Raw genomic sequence first — 18,628 nt, forward strand, 5'->3', positions numbered from 1 at the left:
AGATTCAAACTTTAAATTCTAGAATCATATCTTGTGATTTCTTGTGAATCAAGTCATTAATTGTGATTTTAAAAATCAAATCCTTTTCAAAACTAATTTCAATCATATCTTTTCAAAAGTATCTTTTTATCTTATCTTTTTCAAATATCTTTTCTAACTTCTTATTTTCTTATCTTTTAAAAATTTGATTTTCAAAATTTGTTTCAACTAACTAATTAACTTTTTGTTCGTTTCTTATCTCTTTTAAAACTACCTAACTAACTATCTCTCTCTAATTTTCGAAAATATCTCCCTCTTTTTCAAAAATTCTTTTTAATTAACTAATTATTTCAATTTTTGATTTTAAATTTTATTTCATTCCTAATTTTTGAAAATTACTAACCTTTTTTCAAAAACTATTTTCAAAATTTAACTTTAAATTTTAATTTTTAATTTTCGAAAATCCTCTCACCTCTCATCTTCTTCTATTTATTTATTCATCTACTAACACTTCATCTCACCCAAATTCGAACCCCCTCTTCCATCTGTGTTCGAATTTTCTCTTCTTCCCTTCTTTACATTACATTCTTTTCTTCTTCTACTCACACAGGGGAACCTCTATACCTGGGTAAAAAGGATCCCTATTATTATTATTTTTCTGTTCCCTCTTTTTCATATGAGCAGGAGCAAGGACAAGAACATTCTTGTTGAAGCAGACCCTGAACCTGAAAGGACTCTGAAGAGAAAACTAAGAGAAGCTAAAATACAACAATCCAGAGATAACCTTACAGAAATTTTTGAACAGGAAGAGGAGATGGCAGCCGAAAATAATAATAATGCAAGGAGGATGCTTGGTGACTTTACTGCACCTAATTCCAATTTACATGGAAGAAGCATCTCCATCCCTACCATTGGAGCAAACAATTTTGAGCTGAAACCTCAATTAGTTTCTCTGATGCAACAAAACTGCAAGTTTCATGGACTTCCATCTGAAGATCCTTTTCAGTTCTTAACTGAATTCTTGCAGATCTGTGATACTGTTAAGACTAATGGAGTAGATCCTGAAGTCTACAGGCTCATGCTTTTTCCGTTTACTGTAAGAGACAGAGCTAAAATATGGTTGGACTCTCAACCTAAGGATAGCCTGAACTCTTGGGATAAGCTGGTCAAGGCTTTCTTAGCCAAGTTCTTTCCTTCTCAAAAGCTGAGCAAGCTTAGAGTGGATGTTCAAACCTTCAGACAGAAAGAAGGTGAATCCCTCTATGAAGCTTGGGAGAGATACAAGCAACTGACCAAAAAGTGTCCTTCTGACATGCTTTCAAAATGGACAATCCTGGATATATTCTATGATGGTCTGTCTGAATTAGCTAAGATGTCATTGGATACTTCTGCAGGTGGATCCATTCACCTAAAGAAAATGCCTGCAGAAGCTCAAGAACTCATTGACATGGTTGCTAATAACCAGTTCATGTACACTTCTGAGAGGAATCCTGTGAGTAATGGGACGCCTCAGAAGAAGGGAGTTCTTGAAATTGATACTCTGAATGCCATATTGGCTCAGAATAAAATATTGACTCAGCAAGTCAATATGATTTCTCAGAGTCTGAATGGAATGCAAGCTGTATCCAACAATACTCAAGAGGCATCTTCTGAAGAAGAAGCTTATGATCCTGAGAACGCTGCAATAGCAGAGGTAAATTATATGGGTGAACCTTATGGAAACACCTATAATCCCTTATGGAGAAATCACCCAAATATCTCATGGAAGGATCAACAAAAGCCTCAACAAAGCTTTAATAATGGTGGAAGAAACAGGTTTAGCAATAGCAAGCCTTTTCCATCATCCACTCAGCAATAGACAGAGAACTCTGAACAAAATACCTCTAATTTAGCAAACTTAGTCTCTGATCTATCTAAGGCCACTGTGAGTTTCATGAATGAAACAAGGTCCTCCATTAGAAATTTGGAGGCACAAGTGGGCCAGCTGAGTAAGAAGATCACTGAAACCCCTCCTAATGCTCTCCCAAGCAATACAGAAGAAAATCCAAAAGGAGAGTGCAAGGCCATTGATATAATCATCATGGCCAAATCCAAGAAGGAAGGGGAGGACGTGAATCCCAAGGAGGAAGACCTCCTGGGAGGTCCAGTGATCATCAAGGAGTGTCCCTCTGAGGAACCAAAGGACTCTGAGGCTCATCTAGAGACCATAGAGATTCCATTAAACCTCCTTACGCCCTTCATGAGCTCTGATGAGTATTCCTCTTCTGAAGAGAATGAGAATGTTACTGAAGAGCAAGTTGCCAAGTTCCTTGGTGCAATCATGAAGCTGAATGCCAGTTTATTCAGAAATGAGACTTGGGGAGATGAACCTCCCCTGTTCACCATTGAACTAAATGCATTGAATCAACTGAGATTTCCTCAGAAGAAATAGGATCTTGGAAAATTCCTAATACCCTGTACTATAGGCACCATGACCTTTGAGAAGGCTCTATGTGACCTTGGGTCAGGAATAAACCTCATGCCACTCTCTGTAATGGAGAAACTGGGAATCTTTGAGGTACAAGCTGCTAAAATCTCATTAGAGATGGCAGACAATTCTAGAAAACAGGCTTATGGACAAGTAGAGGACAAATTAGTAAAGGTTAAAGCCCTTTACATCCCTGCTGATTTCATAATCCTAGATACTGGGAAGGATGAGGATGAATCCATCATCCTTGGAAGACCCTTCCTAGCCACAGCAAGAGCTGTGATTGATGTTAACAGAGGTGAACTAGTCCTTCAATTGAATGAGGACTCCCTTGAGTTTAAAACTCAAGAACATCCTTCTGTAAACATGGGAAAGAGGCACAGTAAGCTTCTCTCAAAACAGAGTCAACCAAAGCCCCCACAGTCAAACTCTAAGTTTGGTGTTGGGAGGCCTCAGCCAAACTCTAAGTTTGGTGTTGAACTCCCATATCCAAACTCTAAGTTTGGTGTTGGGAAGTCTCAACAATGCTCTGAACATCTGTGAGGCTCCATGAGAGCCCATTGTCAAGCTATTGACATTAAAGAAGCGCTTGTTGGGAGGAAACCCAATTTTTATTTAATTATATTTTTTATTAGTTATATGTCTTCATAGGTTCATGATCATGTGGAGTCACAAAAATAACTGAAAAAATTGAAGAAAAATCAAAAACAGCATAAAAAACAGCACACCCTGGAGGAGGAGTTCACTGGCGTTCAAACGCCAGTAAGGAGCATCTGGCTGGCGTTCAACGCCAGAACAGAGCATGGATCTGGTGTTGAACGCCAGAAACAAGCAGCATCCTGGCGTTCAGATGCCAGAAATGTACACTGAGGAAGAGCTGGCACTGAACGCCAGAAACAAGCATCTGGCTGGCGTTCAACGCCAGAAATATACTGCATCTGGGTGCTGAACGCCCAGAACAAGCATCAATTCGGCGTTTAAACGCCAGAATTGCATGCAAAGGAATTTTACATGCCTAATTGGTGCAGGAATGCAAATTCTTGACACCTCAGGATCTGTGGACCCCACAGGATCAACTCAGCATCTGTGGACCCCACAGGATCCCCACCTACCTCCACTCACTCTCTTCCCTCTTCTCAATGTTCATCCTCTCTTCCCAATGAACACTCTTCCGCAAAACTCTTCACCAATCACCTCAATCTCTCTTTCCTATCACTACCACCACTCACATCCATCCACTCTTCCCCATAAACCTACCTCATAAACTCCACCTACCTTCAAAATTCAAAATCAATTTCCCACCCAAACCCACCCTATATGGCCAAAACTAAACCCCCCTCCCCTCCCTATATAAAGCCCTCCATTCTTCCTCATTTTCACACAACACAACCCTCTCTTCCCCTTCTTGGCCGAATACACCTCTCCCTCCTCTCCTCCATATTTTCTTCTTCTTCTTCATCCATTCTTTCTTCTCTTACTCGAGGGCGAGCAATATTCTAAGTTTAGTGTGGTAAAAGCATAAGCTTTTTGTTTTTCCATTACCATTGATGGCACCTAAGACTGGAGAATCCTCTAGAAAAGGGAGAGGGAAGACAAAAGCTTCCACCTCTGAGTCATGAGAGATGGAAAGATTCATCTCCAAAGCCCATCAAGACCACTTCTATGATGTTGTGGCCAAGAAGAAGGTGATCCCCGAGGTCCCTTTCAAGCTCAAGTGAAATGAGTATCCAGAGATCCGACATGAAATCCAAAGAAGGGTGATGAGCGGATAATTTATACGCTTTTTAACATTGTTTTTAGTATATTTTTAGTAGGATCTAGTTACTTTTAGGGATGTTTTCATTAGTTTTTATGTTAAATTCACATTTCTGTACTTTACTATGAGTTTGTGTGTTTTTCTGTGATTTCAGGTATTTTCTGGCTGAAATTGAGGGACTTGAGCAATAATCAGATTCAGAGGTTGAAGAAGGACTGCTGATGCTATTAGATTCTGACCTCCCTGCACTCAAAGTGGATTTTCTGGAGCTACAGAACTCGAAATGGCGCGCTTCCAATTGCGTTGGAAAGTAGACATCTAGAGCTTTCTAGCAATATATAATAGTCCATACTTTGCCCAAGTTTAGACGACGTAAACTGGCGTTCAACGCCAGCTCTCTGCCCAATTCTGGAGTTCAGCGCCAGAAAGGGATCCAAAACCAGAGTTGAACGCCAGAAATGGATCAAAACCTGGCGTTCAACTCCACAAATGGCCTCTGCACGTGGAAAGTTAAAGCTCAGCCCAAGCACACACCAAGTGGGCCCCGGAAGTGGATTTATGCATCAATTACTTACTTCTGTACACCCTAGTAGCTAGTTTATTATAAATAGGACATTTTACTATTGTATTAGACATCTTTGGACGCCTGGTTCTTAGATCAGAGGGGCTGGCCATTCGGCCATGCCTGGACCTTTCACTTATGTATTTTTAACGGTAGAGTTTCTACACTCCATAGATTAAGGTGTGGAGCTCTGCTGTTCCTCAAAGATTAATGCAAAGTACTACTGTTTTCTATTCAATTCATCTTATTTCGCTTCCAAGATATTCATTCGCACTTCAACCTGAATGTGATGAACGTGACAATCATCATCATTCCCTATGAACGCGTGCCTGACAACCACCTCCATTCTATATTAGATTGAATGAGTATCTCTTAGATCTCTTAATCGGAATCTTCGTGGTGTAAGCTAGAATGATGGTGACATTCAAGAGAATCCGGAAGGTCTAAACCTTGTCTGTGATATTCCGAGTAGGATTCAATGATTGAATGATTGTGACGAGCTTCAAACTCGCGATTGCCGGGCGTAGTGACAGACGCAAAAGGATAGTAAATCCTATTCCAGCATGATCGAGAACCGACAGATGAATAGCCGTGCCGTGACAGGGTGCATTGACTATTTTCACTGAGAGGATAGGATGAAACCATTGACAAGGGTGATGCCTCCAGACGATTAGCCGTGCCGTGACAGGGCATTTGGATCATTTTCCCGAGAGAAGACCGAAAGTAGCCATTGACAATGGTGATGTATCACATAAAGCCAGCCATGGAAAGGAGTAAGACTGATTGGATGAAGATAGCAGGAAAGCAGAGGTTCAGAGGAACGAAAGCATCTCTATTCATTTATCTGAAATTCTCACTAATGATTTACTTAAGTATTTCTATCTTTTATTCTATGTTTATTTAATTATTATTCGAAAACACCATTATCAATTTATATCCGCCTGACTGAGATTTACAAGGTGACCATAGCTTGCTTCATACCAACAATCTCCATGGGATTCGACCCTTACTCACGTAAGGTATTACTTGGACGACCCAGTGCACTTGCTGGTCAGTTGTGCGAAGTTGTGAACCATGGTATTGGCATCATGTTTTTGGCGCCATTACCAGGGAAAGAAAGAGCGATGAATTTTACATAATCAAAGTGTAATCACAATTTCTGCGCACCAAGTTTTTGGCGCTGTTGCCGGGGATTGTTCGAGTTTGGACAACTGACGGTTCATCTTGTTGCTCAGATTGGGTAACTTTCTTTTCGTTTTCTTTTCAAAAAGTTTTCAAAAATCTTTCAAAAATTTTTCTTTTATTTTCGAAAAAAAAAATTAGATTCAAAATTTTTAAGAATGAATTCTAGTGTTTCATGAAACATGTGAAGCCTGGCTGGCTGTAAAGCCATGTCTAAATTCTTTTGGACTGAGGCTTCCAACCATTAGCTGTTATACGACTGTAGGGTATGTCAGGCATGTCATGTCTGAATTACATGCTAAAGCTTGGCTGGCCATTGGCCATGTCTAGTGTTTTGGACCGGAGCTTTCATTGAAAGCTTGGCTGGCTAGTGAGCCATGTCTAATTCCTGGACTGAAGCTTTAAATTAAGAATGCGAGATTCCTGGAATTCATATTAAAAATTTTGGAATCCTTATTTTTCTATCTTTCTAAATAATTTTCGAAAAATATAAAATAAAAATCCAAAAAAATTAGAAAATCATAAAAATAAAAAAAAAATATTTTGTGTTTTTTTGTTTGAGTCATGAGTCATGTTATAAGATTGGTGTCATTTGCATGTGCATCTTGTATTTTTTGAAAATTCATGCATTCATAGTGTTCATCATGATCTTCAAGTTGTTCTTGGTAAGTCTTCTTGTTTGATCTTGATGATTTCATGTTTTGTGTCTTTTCTTGTTTTTCATATGCATTCTTGAATTCTTAGTGTCTAAGCATTAAAGAATTCTAAGTTTGGTGTCTTGTATGTTTTCTTTGCATTAAAAATTTTTCAAAAATATGTTCTTGGTGTTCATCTTAACATTCATAGTGTTCTTGGTGTTCATCTTGACATTCATAGCATTCTTGCATGCATCACATGTTTTGATCTAAAAATTTCATGCATTGCATCATTTTTCTTGTTTTTCTCTCTCTTCATAAAAAAATTCAAAAATCAAAAAATATCTTTCCCTTTTTCTCTCTTAAAATTTCGAAAATTAGATTTGACTTTTTCAAAAAATTTTAAAAATCTAGTTGTTTTTATGAGTCAAATCAAATTTTCAATTTGAAAATCTTATCTTTTTCAAAATCTTTTTCAAAAATCAAATCTTTTTCAAATTTCTAAGTTATTTTCAAAAATTCCAAAAAAATATTTTTCAAAAATCTTTTTCTTAATTTTACATCATATTTTCGAAAATAACATAATCAATTAATGTTTTGATTCAAAAATTTCAAGTTTGTTACTTACTTGTTAAGAAAGATTCAAACTTTAAGTTCTAGAATCATATCTTGTGATTTCTTATGAATCAAGTCGTTAATTGTGATTTAAAAAAAAAAGATCAAATCTTTTTCAAAAACTAATTTCTATCATATCTTTTCAAAAATATATTTTTACCTTATCTTTTCAAAAAAAATTTATTTCAAAATATCTTCTCTAACTTCCTAACTTCTTATCTTTTCAAAATTTGTTTCAACTAACTAACTAACTTTTTGTTTGTTTCTTATCTTTTTCAAAACTACCTAACTAACTCTCTCTCTCTCTAATTTTCGAAAATATCTTCCCTCTTTTTCAAAAATTTCTTTTTTATTAACTAATTATTTTTATTTTTGATTTTAAAATTTTTCAAAAAAAAAAATACTAACCTTTTTCAAAAACTATTTTTGAAAATCACTAACCCTTTTTCAAAAATTATTTTCGAAAATTCTCCCTCTCCCATCTTATTCTATTTATTTATTCATCTACTAACATCTCATCTCACATCTATACCCTCTTCACCGTTGTTTCTTCCATTACATTACATTCTTTGTCTCCCTCTTTTCTTCCACTCACAATGGGATCCCTATACTGTGGTATAAAGGATCCATATTATTATTATTATTATTTCTGTGCCCTCTTCTTTGTCATATGAGCAGGAGCAAGGACAAGAACATTCTTGTTGAAGCAGATCCAGAACCTGAAAGGACTCTGAAGAGAAAATTAAGAGAAGCTAAATTACAACAATCCAGAGATAACCTTTCAGAAATTTTCGAACAGGAAGAGGAGATGGCAGCCGAAAATAATAATAATGCAAGGAGGATGCTTGGTGACTTTACTGCACCTAATTCCAATTTACATGGAAGAAGCATCTCCATTCCTGCCATTGGAGCAAACAACTTTGAGCTGAAACCTCAATTAGTTTCTCTGATGCAGCAGAACTGCAAGTTTCATGGACTTCCATCTGAAGATCCTTTTCAGTTCTTAACTGAATTCTTGCAGATATGTAATACTGTTAAGACTAATGGAGTAGATCCTGAAGTCTACAGGCTCATGCTTTTCCCTTTTGCTGTAAGAGACAGAGCTAGAATATGGTTGGACTCTCAACCTAAAGATAGCCTGAACTCTTGGGATAAGCTGGTCACGGCTTTCTTAGCCAAGTTCTTTCCTCCTCAAAAGCTGAGCAAGCTTAGAGTGGATGTTCAAACTTTCAAACAGAAAGAAGGTAAATCCCTCTATGAAGCTTGGAAAAGATACAAACAGTTGACCAAAAAGTGTCCTTCTGATATCCTTTCAGAATGGACCATCCTGGATATATTCTATGATGGTTTATCTGAGTTATCAAAGATGTCATTGGATACTTCTGCAGGTGGATCCATTCACCTAAAGAAAACGCCTACAAAAGCTCAAGAACTCATTGACATGGTTGCTAATAACCAGTTCATGTACACTTCTGAGAGGAATCCTGTGAATAACGAGATGCCTATGAAGAAGGGAGTTCTTGAAGTTGATACTCTGAATGCCATATTGGCTCAAAATAAAATATTGACTCAGCAAGTCAATATGATCTCTCAGAGTCTGCATGGAATGCAAGCTACATCCAACAGTACTCAAGAGGCTTCTTATGAAGAAGAAGCTTATGATCCTGAGAACCCTGCAATAGCAGAGGTGAATTACTTAGGTGAACCTTATGGAAACACCTATAACTCATCATGGAGAAATCATCCAAATTTCTCATGGAAGGATCAAAAGCCTCAACAAGGCTTTAATAATGGTGGAAGAAACAGGTTTAACAATAACAAAACCTTTTCCATCATCTACTCAGCAACAGACAGAGAACTATGAATAAAATACTTCTAATTTAGCAAACTTAGTCTCTGATCTGTCCAAGGCCACTGTGAGCTTCATGAATGAAAGAAGGTCTTCCATTAGAAATTTGGAAGCACAAGTGGGCCATCTGAGTAAGAGGATCACTGAAATCCCTCCTAGTACTCTCCCAAGCAATATAGAAGAGAACCCAAAAGGAGAGTGCAAGGCCATTGACATAAGCACCATGGCCGAACCCAAAGAAGGAGAGGAGGACGTAAATCCCAAGGAGGAAGACCTCCTGGGACGTCCAGTGGTCAATAAGGAGCTTCCCTCTGAGGAACCAAAGGACTCTGAGGCTCATCTAGAGACCATAGAGATTCCATTGAACCTCCTTATGCCCTTCATGAGCTCTGATGAGTATTCCTCTTCTGAAGAGAATGAGGATGTTACTGAAGAGCAAGCTGCCAAGTTCCTTGGTGCAATCATGAAGCTGAATGCCAAATTATTTGGTATTGATACTTGGGAAGTTGAACCTCCCTTGTTCATCAATGAACTAAGTGATCTGGATCAACTGACATTGCCTCAGAAGAGACAGGATCCTGGAAAGTTCATAATACCTTGTACTATAGGCACCATGATCTTTAAGGCTCTGTGTGATCTTGGTTCAGGAATAAACCTCATGCCCATCTCTGTAATAGAGAAACTGGGAATCTATGGGGTGCAAGCTGCTCAAATCTCATTAGAGATGGCAGACAATTCAAGAAAACAGGCATATGGACAAGTAGAGGACGTGTTAGTAAAGGTTGAAGGCCTTTGCATCCCTGCTGATTTCATAGTCCTGGATACTGGAAAGGAAGAGGATGAATCCATCATCCTAGGAAGACCTTTCTTAGCCACAGCAAGAGCTGTGATTGATGTTGACAGAGGTGAACTAGTCCTTCAATGGAATGAGGACTCCCTTATGTTTAAAACTCAAGGATCTCCCTCTGCAACCATGGAGAGGAAGCATGAAAAGCTTCTCTCAAAACAGAGTCAACCAGAGCCCCCACAATCAAACTCTAAGTTTGGTGTTGGGAGGCCACAACCAAACTCTAAGTTTGGTGTTGAACTCCCATATCCAAACTCTAAGTTTGGTGTTGGAGAGTCTCAACAATGCTCTGAACATCTGTGAGGCTCCATGAGAGCCCACTGTCAAGCTATTGACATTAAAGAAGCGCTTGTTGGGAGGCAACCCAATTTTTATTTATCTAACAATATTTTTCTTAGTTATATGTCTTTATAGGTTCATGATCATGTGGAGTCACAAAATAAATATAAAAATTAGAAACGGAATCAAAAATAGCAGAAGAAAAATCACACCCTGGAGGAGCATCTGCCTGGCGTTCAACGCCAGAACAGAGCATGGTTCTGGCGCTGAACGCCCAAAATGGGCAGCATCCTGGCACTGAATGCCCAGAACAAGCATGGTTTTGGCGTTCAACGCCAGAAATGGCAACAAATGGGCGTTGAACGCCCAAAATGGGCATTAACCTGGCGCTGAACGCCCAGAGTTGTGTGCAAGGGCATTTTACATGCCTAATTTGGTGCAAGGTTGTAAATCCTTGAACACCTCAGGATCTGTGGACCCCACAGGATCATCTCAGGATTTGTGGACCCCACAGGATCCCCACATACCTCCACTCACTCTCTTCTCTCTTCTCAATCATCCTCTATTCCCAATAAACACTCTTCCCTATTAACCCTTTACCACTCACATCCATACACCCACTTACCTTCAAAATTCAACATCTCTTCCCCACCCAATCCCACCCATATAGCCGAATACACACCTCCCTCCATCTCCCCCATATCTTCTTCTTCTTCTTCTATTCCTTCTTCTTTTGCTCGAGGGCGAGCAACATTCTATGTTTGGTGTGGTAAAAGCATAGCTTTTTTGTTTTTTCCATAACCATTGATGGCACCTAAGGCCAGAGAAACCTCTAGAAAGAGGAAAGGGAAGACAAAAGCTTCCATCAAAGGTCTATAGCTCAGTGGTAGAACATTTGACTGCAAATCAAGAGATCCCTGAGATACCTCAGGGGATACATTTTCTTCCACACAATTATTGGAAGCAACTAAGGGTGGAACATCAAGAGCACTCCATCATCCTTCATGAAATAAGAGAAGATCAAAAAGCAATGAGGGAGGAGCAACAAAGACAAGGAAGAGACATAGAAGAGCTCAAGAACATCATTGGTTCCCCAAGAAGGAAACGCCACCATCACTAAGGTGGATTCATTCTTTGTCCTTATTTCTTCTATTTTTCGTTTTTTATGCTATGTGCTTATCCATGTTTGTGTCTTCATTACATGATCATTAGTAGTTAGTAAATCTGTCTAAAAGTTATGAATGTCTTATGAATCCATCACCTCTCATAAATGAAAAATGTTTTAATTCAAAAGAACAAGAAGTACATGAGTTTTGAATTTATCCTTGAACTTAGTTTAATTATATTGATGTGGTGACAATGCTTCTTGTTTTCTGAATGTATGCTTAAACAGTGCATATGTCTTTTGAAGTTGTTGTTTAAGAATGTTAAATATGTTGGCTCTTGAAAGAATGATGACAAGGAGACATGTTATTTGATAATATGAAAAATCATAAAAATGATTCTTGAAGCAAGAAAAAGCAGCAAAGAACAAAGCTTGCAGAAAAAAAAAATAGGCAAAAAAAATAGAAAGAAAAAAAAAAGAGAAAAAGCAAGCAGAAAAAGCCAATAACCCTTAAAACCAAAAGGCAAGGGAAATAAAAAGGATCCCAAGGCTTTGAGCATCAGTGGATAGGAGGGCCTAAAGGAATAAAATCCTGGTCTAAGCGGCTAAACCAAGCTGTCCCTAACCATGTGCTTGTGGCGTGTCGGTGTCAAGTGAAAACTTGAGACTGAGCGGTTAAAGTCAAGGTCCAAAGCAAAAAAAAAGAGTGTGCTTAAGAACCCTGGACACCTCTAATTGGGGACTTTAGCAAAGCTGAGTCACAATCTGAAAAGGTTCACCCAATTATGTGTCTATGGCATTTATGTATCCGGTGGTAATACTGGAAAACAAAGTGCTTAGGGCCACGGCCAAGACTCATAAAATAGCTGTGTTCAAGAATCATCATACTGAACTAGGAGAGTCAATAACACTATCTGAACTCTGAGTTCCTATAGATGCCAATCATTCTGAACCTCAATGGATAAAGTGAGATGCCAAAACTATTCAAGAGGCAAAAAGCTATAAGTCCCGCTCATTTGATTGGAGCTATGTTTCATTGATAGTTTGGAATTTATAGTATATTCTCTTCTTTTTATCCTATTTGATTTTCAGTTGCTTGGGGACAAGCAACAATTTAAGTTTGGTGTTGTGATGAGCGGATAATTTATACGCTTTTTGACATTGTTTTTAGTATGTTTTTAGTAGGATCTAGTTACTTTTAGGGATGTTTTCATTAGTTTTTATGTTAAATTCACATTTCTGGACTTTACTATGAGTTTGTGTGTTTTTCTGTGATTTCAGGTATTTTCTGGCTGAAATTGAGGGACTTGAGCAATAATCAGATTCAGAGGTTGAAGAAGGACTACTGATGCTGTTGGATTCTGACCTCCCTGCACTCAAAGTGGATTTTCTGGAGCTACAGAACTCGAAATGGCACGCTTCCAATTTCTTTGGAAAGTAGACATCCAGAGCTTTCCAGCAATGTTTAATAGTCCATACTTTGCTCAAGTTTAGATGACTTAAACAGGCGTTCAACGCCAGCTCTCTGCCCAATTCTAGAGTTCAGCGCCAGAAAGGGATCCAAAACCAGAGTTGAACGCCAGAAATGGATCAAAACCTGGCGTTCAACTCCACAAATGGCCTCTGCACGTGGAAAGTTAAAGCTCAGCCCAAGCACACACCAAGTGGGCCCCGGAAGTGGATTTATGCATCAATTACTTACTTCTGTATACCCTAGTAGCTAGTTTATTATAAATAGGACATTTTACTATTGTATTAGACATCTTTGGACGCCTGGTTCTTAGATCAGAGGGGCTGGCCATTCGGCCATGCCTAGACCTTTCACTTATGTATTTTTAACGGTAGAGTTTCTACACTCCATAGATTAAGGTGTGGAGCTCTGCTGTTCCTCAAAGATTAATGCAAAGTACTACTGTTTTCTATTCAATTCATCTTATTTCGCTTCCAAGATATTCATTCGCACTTCAACCTGAATGTGATGAACGTGACAATCATCATGATTCCCTATGAACGCGTGCCTGACAACCACCTCCGTTCTATATTAGATTGAATGAGTATCTCTTAGATCTCTTAATCGGAATCTTCGTGGTGTAAGCTAGAATGATGGCGGCATTCAAGAGAATCCGGAAGGTCTAAACCTTGTCTGTGATATTCCGAGTAGGATTCAATGATTGAATGATTGTGACGAGCTTCAAACTCGCGATTGCCGGGCGTAGTGACAGACGCAAAAGGATAGTAAATCCTATTCCAGCATGATCGAGAACCGACAGATGAATAGCCGTGCCGTGACAGGGTGCGTTGACCATTTTCACTGAGAGGATAGGATGAAACCATTGACAAGGGTGATGCCTCCAGACGATTAGCCGTGCCGTGACAGGGCATTTGGATCATTTTCCCGAGAGAAGACCGAAAGTAGCCATTGACAATGGTGATGTATCACATAAAGCCAGCCATGGAAAGGAGTAAGACTGATTGGATGAAGATAGCAGGAAAGTAGAGGTTCAGAGGAACAAAAGCATCTCTATTCATTTATCTGAAATTTTCACCAATGATTTACATAAGTATTTCTATCTTTTATTCTATGTTTATTTAATTATTATTCGAAAACACCATTATCAATTTATATCCGCCTGACTGAGATTTACAAGGTGACTATAGCTTGCTTCATACCAACAATCTCCATGGGATTCGACCCTTACTCACGTAAGGTATTACTTGGACGACCCAGTGCACTTGCTGGTCAGTTGTGCGAAGTTGTGAACCATGGTATTGGCATCATGTTTTTGGCGCCATTACCAGGGAAAGAAAGAGCGATGAATTTTACATAATCAAAGTGTAATCACAATTTCTGCGCACCAAAGGGGTTGGGAAGTTCTAACAAACCCCATCCAACAAGTCGGCATCCTAATGGTTCAAGAGTTCTATGCCAATGCATGGATCACTAAGAACCATGATCAAAGTAAGAACCCGAATCCAAAGAATTATATTACAATGGTTCGGGGGAAATACTTAGATTTTAGTCCGGAAAATGTGAGGTTGGCATTTAACTTGCCTATGATGCAAGGAGATGTATGCCCCTACACTAGAAGGGTCAACTTTGATCAAAGGTTGGACCAAGTCCTCATGGACATATGTGTGGAAGGAGCTCAATGGAAGATTGAATCAAAAGGCAAGCCGGTTCAACTGAGAAGACTGGACCTCAAGCCTGTAGCTAGAGGATGGTTGGAGTTTATCCAACGCTCCATCATCCCCACTAGCAACCGATCTGAAGTTACTGTGGATCGGGCCATCATGATTCATAGCATCATGATTGGTGAGGAAGTAGAAGTTCATAAAGTCATCTCCCGTGAACTCTACAAAATAGCCGAAAAGCCCTCCCCCTTGGCAAGGCTAGCTTTCCCTCATCTTATTTGCCATCTATGTTACTCAGCTGAAGCTTTCATAGAAGGAGACATTCCCATTGAGGAAGAGAAGTCCATCACTAAGAAAAGGACGGAGCAAACAAGAGAGCCCACTCATGGAGCTCAAGAAACGCATGAGGAAGCTCACCATCAAGAAATCCCTGAGATACCTCAAGGGATGCACTTTCCTCCACAGAATTTTTGGGAGCAAATCAACACCTCCCTAGGAGAATTAAGTTCCAACATGGGACAATTAAGGGTGGAACATCAAGAGCACTCCATCATCCTTCATGAAATTAGAGAAGATCAAAAAGCAATGAGGAAGGAGCAACAAAGACAAGGAAGAGACATAGAAGAGCTCAAGGACATCATTGGTTCCTCAAGAAGGAAACGCCACCATCACTAAGGTGGACTCATTCCTTGTTCTTACATTCTCTGTATTTCGTTTTCTTTATGTTAAGTGCTTATCCATGTTTGTGTCTTATTACATGATCATTAGCATTTAGTAACTTTGTCTTAAAGTTATGAATGTCCTATGAATCCATCACCTCTCTTAAATGAAAACTGTTTTAATTCAAAAGAACAAGAAGTACATGAGTTTCGAATTTATCCTTGAACTTAGTTTAATTATATTGATGTGGTGACAATGCTTCTTGTTTTCTGAATGAATGCTTGAACAGTGCATATGTCTTTTGAAGTTGTTGTTCATGAATGTTAAATATGTTGGCTCTTGAAAGAATGATGACAAGGAGACATGTTATTTGATAATCTGAAAAATCATAAAAATGATTCTTGAAGCAAGAAAAAGCAGTGAATACAAAGCTTGTAAAAAAAAAGATGGAGAAAAAAAATAGAAAGAAAAAGAAAAAGTAAGCAGAAAAAGCCAAAAACTCTTAAAACCAAAAGGCAAGAGCAAAAATCCAATAACCCTTAAAACCAAAAGGCAAGGGTAAGTAAAAAGGATCCCAAGGCTTTGAGCATCAGTGGATAGGAGGGCCTAAAGGAATAAAATCCTGGTTTAAGCGGCTAAACCAAGCTGTCCCTAACCATGTGCTTGTGGCGTGAAGGTGTCAAGTGAAAACTTGAGACTGAGCGGTTAAAGTCAAGGTCCAAAGCAAAAGAAGAGTGTGCTTAAGAACCCTGGACACCTCTAATTGGGGACTTTAGCAAAGCTAAGTCACAATCTGAAAAGGTTCACCCAATTATATGTCTGTGGCATTTATGTATCCGGTGGTAATACTGGAAAACAAAGTGCTTAGGGCCACGGCCAAGACTCATAAAGTAGCTATGTTCAAGAATCAACATACTGAACTAGGAGAATCAATAACACTATCTGAACTCTGAGTTCCTATAGATGCGAATCATTCTGAACCACAATGGATAAAGTGAGATGCCAAAACTATTCAAGGGGCAAAAAGCTACAAGTCCCGCTCATCTGATTGGAGCTATGTTTCATTGATAGTTTGGAATTTATAGTATATTCTCTTATTTTTATCCTATTTGATTTTTAGTTGCTTGGGGACAAGCAACAATTTAAGTTTGGTGTTGTGATGAGCGGATAATTTATACGCTTTTTGGCATTGTTTTTAGTATGTTTTTAGTAGGATCTAGTTACTTTTAGGGATGTTTTTTTTAGTTTTTATGTTAAATTCACATTTTTGGACTTTACTATGAGTTTGTGTGTTTTTCTATGATTTCAGGTATTTTCTGGCTGAAATTGAGGAACTTGAGCAAAAATCAGATTCAGAGGTTGAAGAAGGACTGCTGATGCTATTGGATTCTGACCTCCCTGCACTCAAAATGGATTTTTTGGAGCTACAGAACTCAAAATGGCACGCTTCTAATTGCGTTGGAAAGTAAACATCCCGGGCTTTCCAGCAATATATAATAGTCCATACTTTGGTGGAGTTTAGATGACGCAAAAGGGCGTTTAACGCCAGTTCAATGCTGCAGTCTGGAGTTAAACACCAGAAACACGTCACGAACCAGAGTTGAACGCCAGAAACACGTTACAACCTGGCGTTCAACTCCAGAAAGAGCCTCTGCACGTGTAACATTCAAGCTCAGCCCAAGCACACACCAAGTGGGCCCCGGAAGTGGATTTATGCATCAATTACTTACTTTTGTAAACCCTAGTAACTAGTTTAGTATAAATAGGACTTTTTTACTATTGTATTAGACATCTTCGGATCATCTTATGATTTTTAGTTCATCTTTGAATCATATTGATCACGTTTGGAGGCTGGCCTCTCGGCCATGCTTGAAACTTCATCACTTATGTATTTTCAACGGTAGAGTTTCTACACTCCATAGATTAAGGTGTGGAGCTCTGCTGTTCCTCATGAATTAATGCAAAGTACTACTGTTTTTTTATTCAATTCAACTTATTCCGCTTCTAAGATATTCATTCGCAATTCAATATGAATGTGATGAACGTGACAATCATCATCATTCCCATACGAACGCGTGCCTGACAACCACTACCGTTCCACCTTAGATTGGATGAGTATCTCTTGGATTCCTTAATCAGAATCTTCGTGGTATAAGCTAGATTGATGGTGGCATTCATGAGAATCCCGAAAGTCTAAACCTTGTCTGTGGTATTCCGAGTAGGATTCAAGGATTGAATGACTGTGACGAACTTCAAACTCGCGAGTGCTGGGCGTAGTGACAGACGCAAAAGGATAGTAAATCCTATTCCAGTATGATCGAGAACCTCCAGATGATTAGCCATGCAGTGACAGCACATCGGACCATTTTCACAGAGAGGATGGGATATAGCCATTGACAACGGTGATGCCTCCAGATGATTAGCCATGCAGTGACAGCGCATCAGACCATTTTCACAGAGAGGATGAGATGTAGCCATTGACGACGGTGATGCCCTTACATAAAGTTTGCCATGGAAAGGAGTAGGACTGATTGGAGGAAGACAGCAGGAAAGCAGAAGTTTAGAAGAACGAAAGTATCTCTATACGCTTATCTGAAATTCCCACCAATGAATTACATAAGTGTTTCTATCTTTACTTTCTATTTATTTATTATTTATTTTCGAAAACTCCATAACCATTTGATATCCGCTTGACTGAGATTTACAAGGTGACCATAGCTTGCTTCATACTGACAATCTCCGTGGGATCGACCCTTACTCACGTAAGGTTTTATTACTTGGATGACCCAGTGCACTTGCTGGTTAGTTGTGCGAAGTTGTGAAGTTATGTTTGGACCATGGTATTGTGCACCAGTTATTGGCGCCATTGCCAGGGAGAGAACGAACAACAAATTTTAAAACCTCAGAGTAATAATTTCGCATACCAGTAACACAATTTCTTTGTTTGATGTGGAATTACGTGTCGGTCTAGACTATACTCACGATTGGATTTATTGATAAATTCTATACCGGCATAAAATCTCTCATCAGTTAAATTCCACGCACCACAAGCATTCCATACTTTTTGCACTATGGTAAGAGGGAAGATCATCTATTTTCATCTTGATAGGGTGAGAGGGATCTTTAAATTACCCCTACAAAGGGATGACCTTGAATCCTTCAATAGAAGGGTGATAGCCAATCCAAAATTGGATCAGGTCCTAGAGGACATATGTCTGCCTGTAACTCAATCGATTGAGGATGCAAAAAGCAAGCCAAACTAGCTGAAAAGAATGGACCTCAAGCCAATTTCTAGAGGATGGCTGGACCTCATTGGGTATTCTATACTTCCCACTAGCAACCGCTCTGAAGTCACTATAGCAAAAGCTGTGATGATTCACTGCATCATGATGGGGAATGAGGTAGAAGTTCACCAAATAATTCCCTGTGAGATGTTCAAGTTTGCAAATAGGATGTCCACTCAAGCAAGGCTGGCCTATCCAAACCTTATCTTTCGCCTATGTCAAGAGGCTAAAGTCCTAATTCACATAGACACATTTATCCCAGTGGAAAGCCCAATC

General features: G+C 39.0%; 2 non-coding genes across 2 annotated transcripts; both read right to left on the reverse strand.

Moving 5' to 3' along the window:
- Positions 1-1,189: 1,189 nt before the first annotated feature.
- Positions 1,190-1,297, reverse strand: LOC112752409 (small nucleolar RNA R71). The gene has a single exon (XR_003176848.1). It is a non-coding gene; the product is annotated as a small nucleolar RNA R71 (small nucleolar RNA).
- Positions 1,298-8,400: 7,103 nt separating this feature from the next.
- Positions 8,401-8,507, reverse strand: LOC112753177 (small nucleolar RNA R71). The gene has a single exon (XR_003177572.1). It is a non-coding gene; the product is annotated as a small nucleolar RNA R71 (small nucleolar RNA).
- Positions 8,508-18,628: the final 10,121 nt, after the last annotated feature.

This window comes from Arachis hypogaea, chromosome 15, assembly GCF_003086295.3.
Source record: "Arachis hypogaea cultivar Tifrunner chromosome 15, arahy.Tifrunner.gnm2.J5K5, whole genome shotgun sequence".
Classification (NCBI taxonomy): Eukaryota; Viridiplantae; Streptophyta; class Magnoliopsida; order Fabales; family Fabaceae; genus Arachis; species Arachis hypogaea.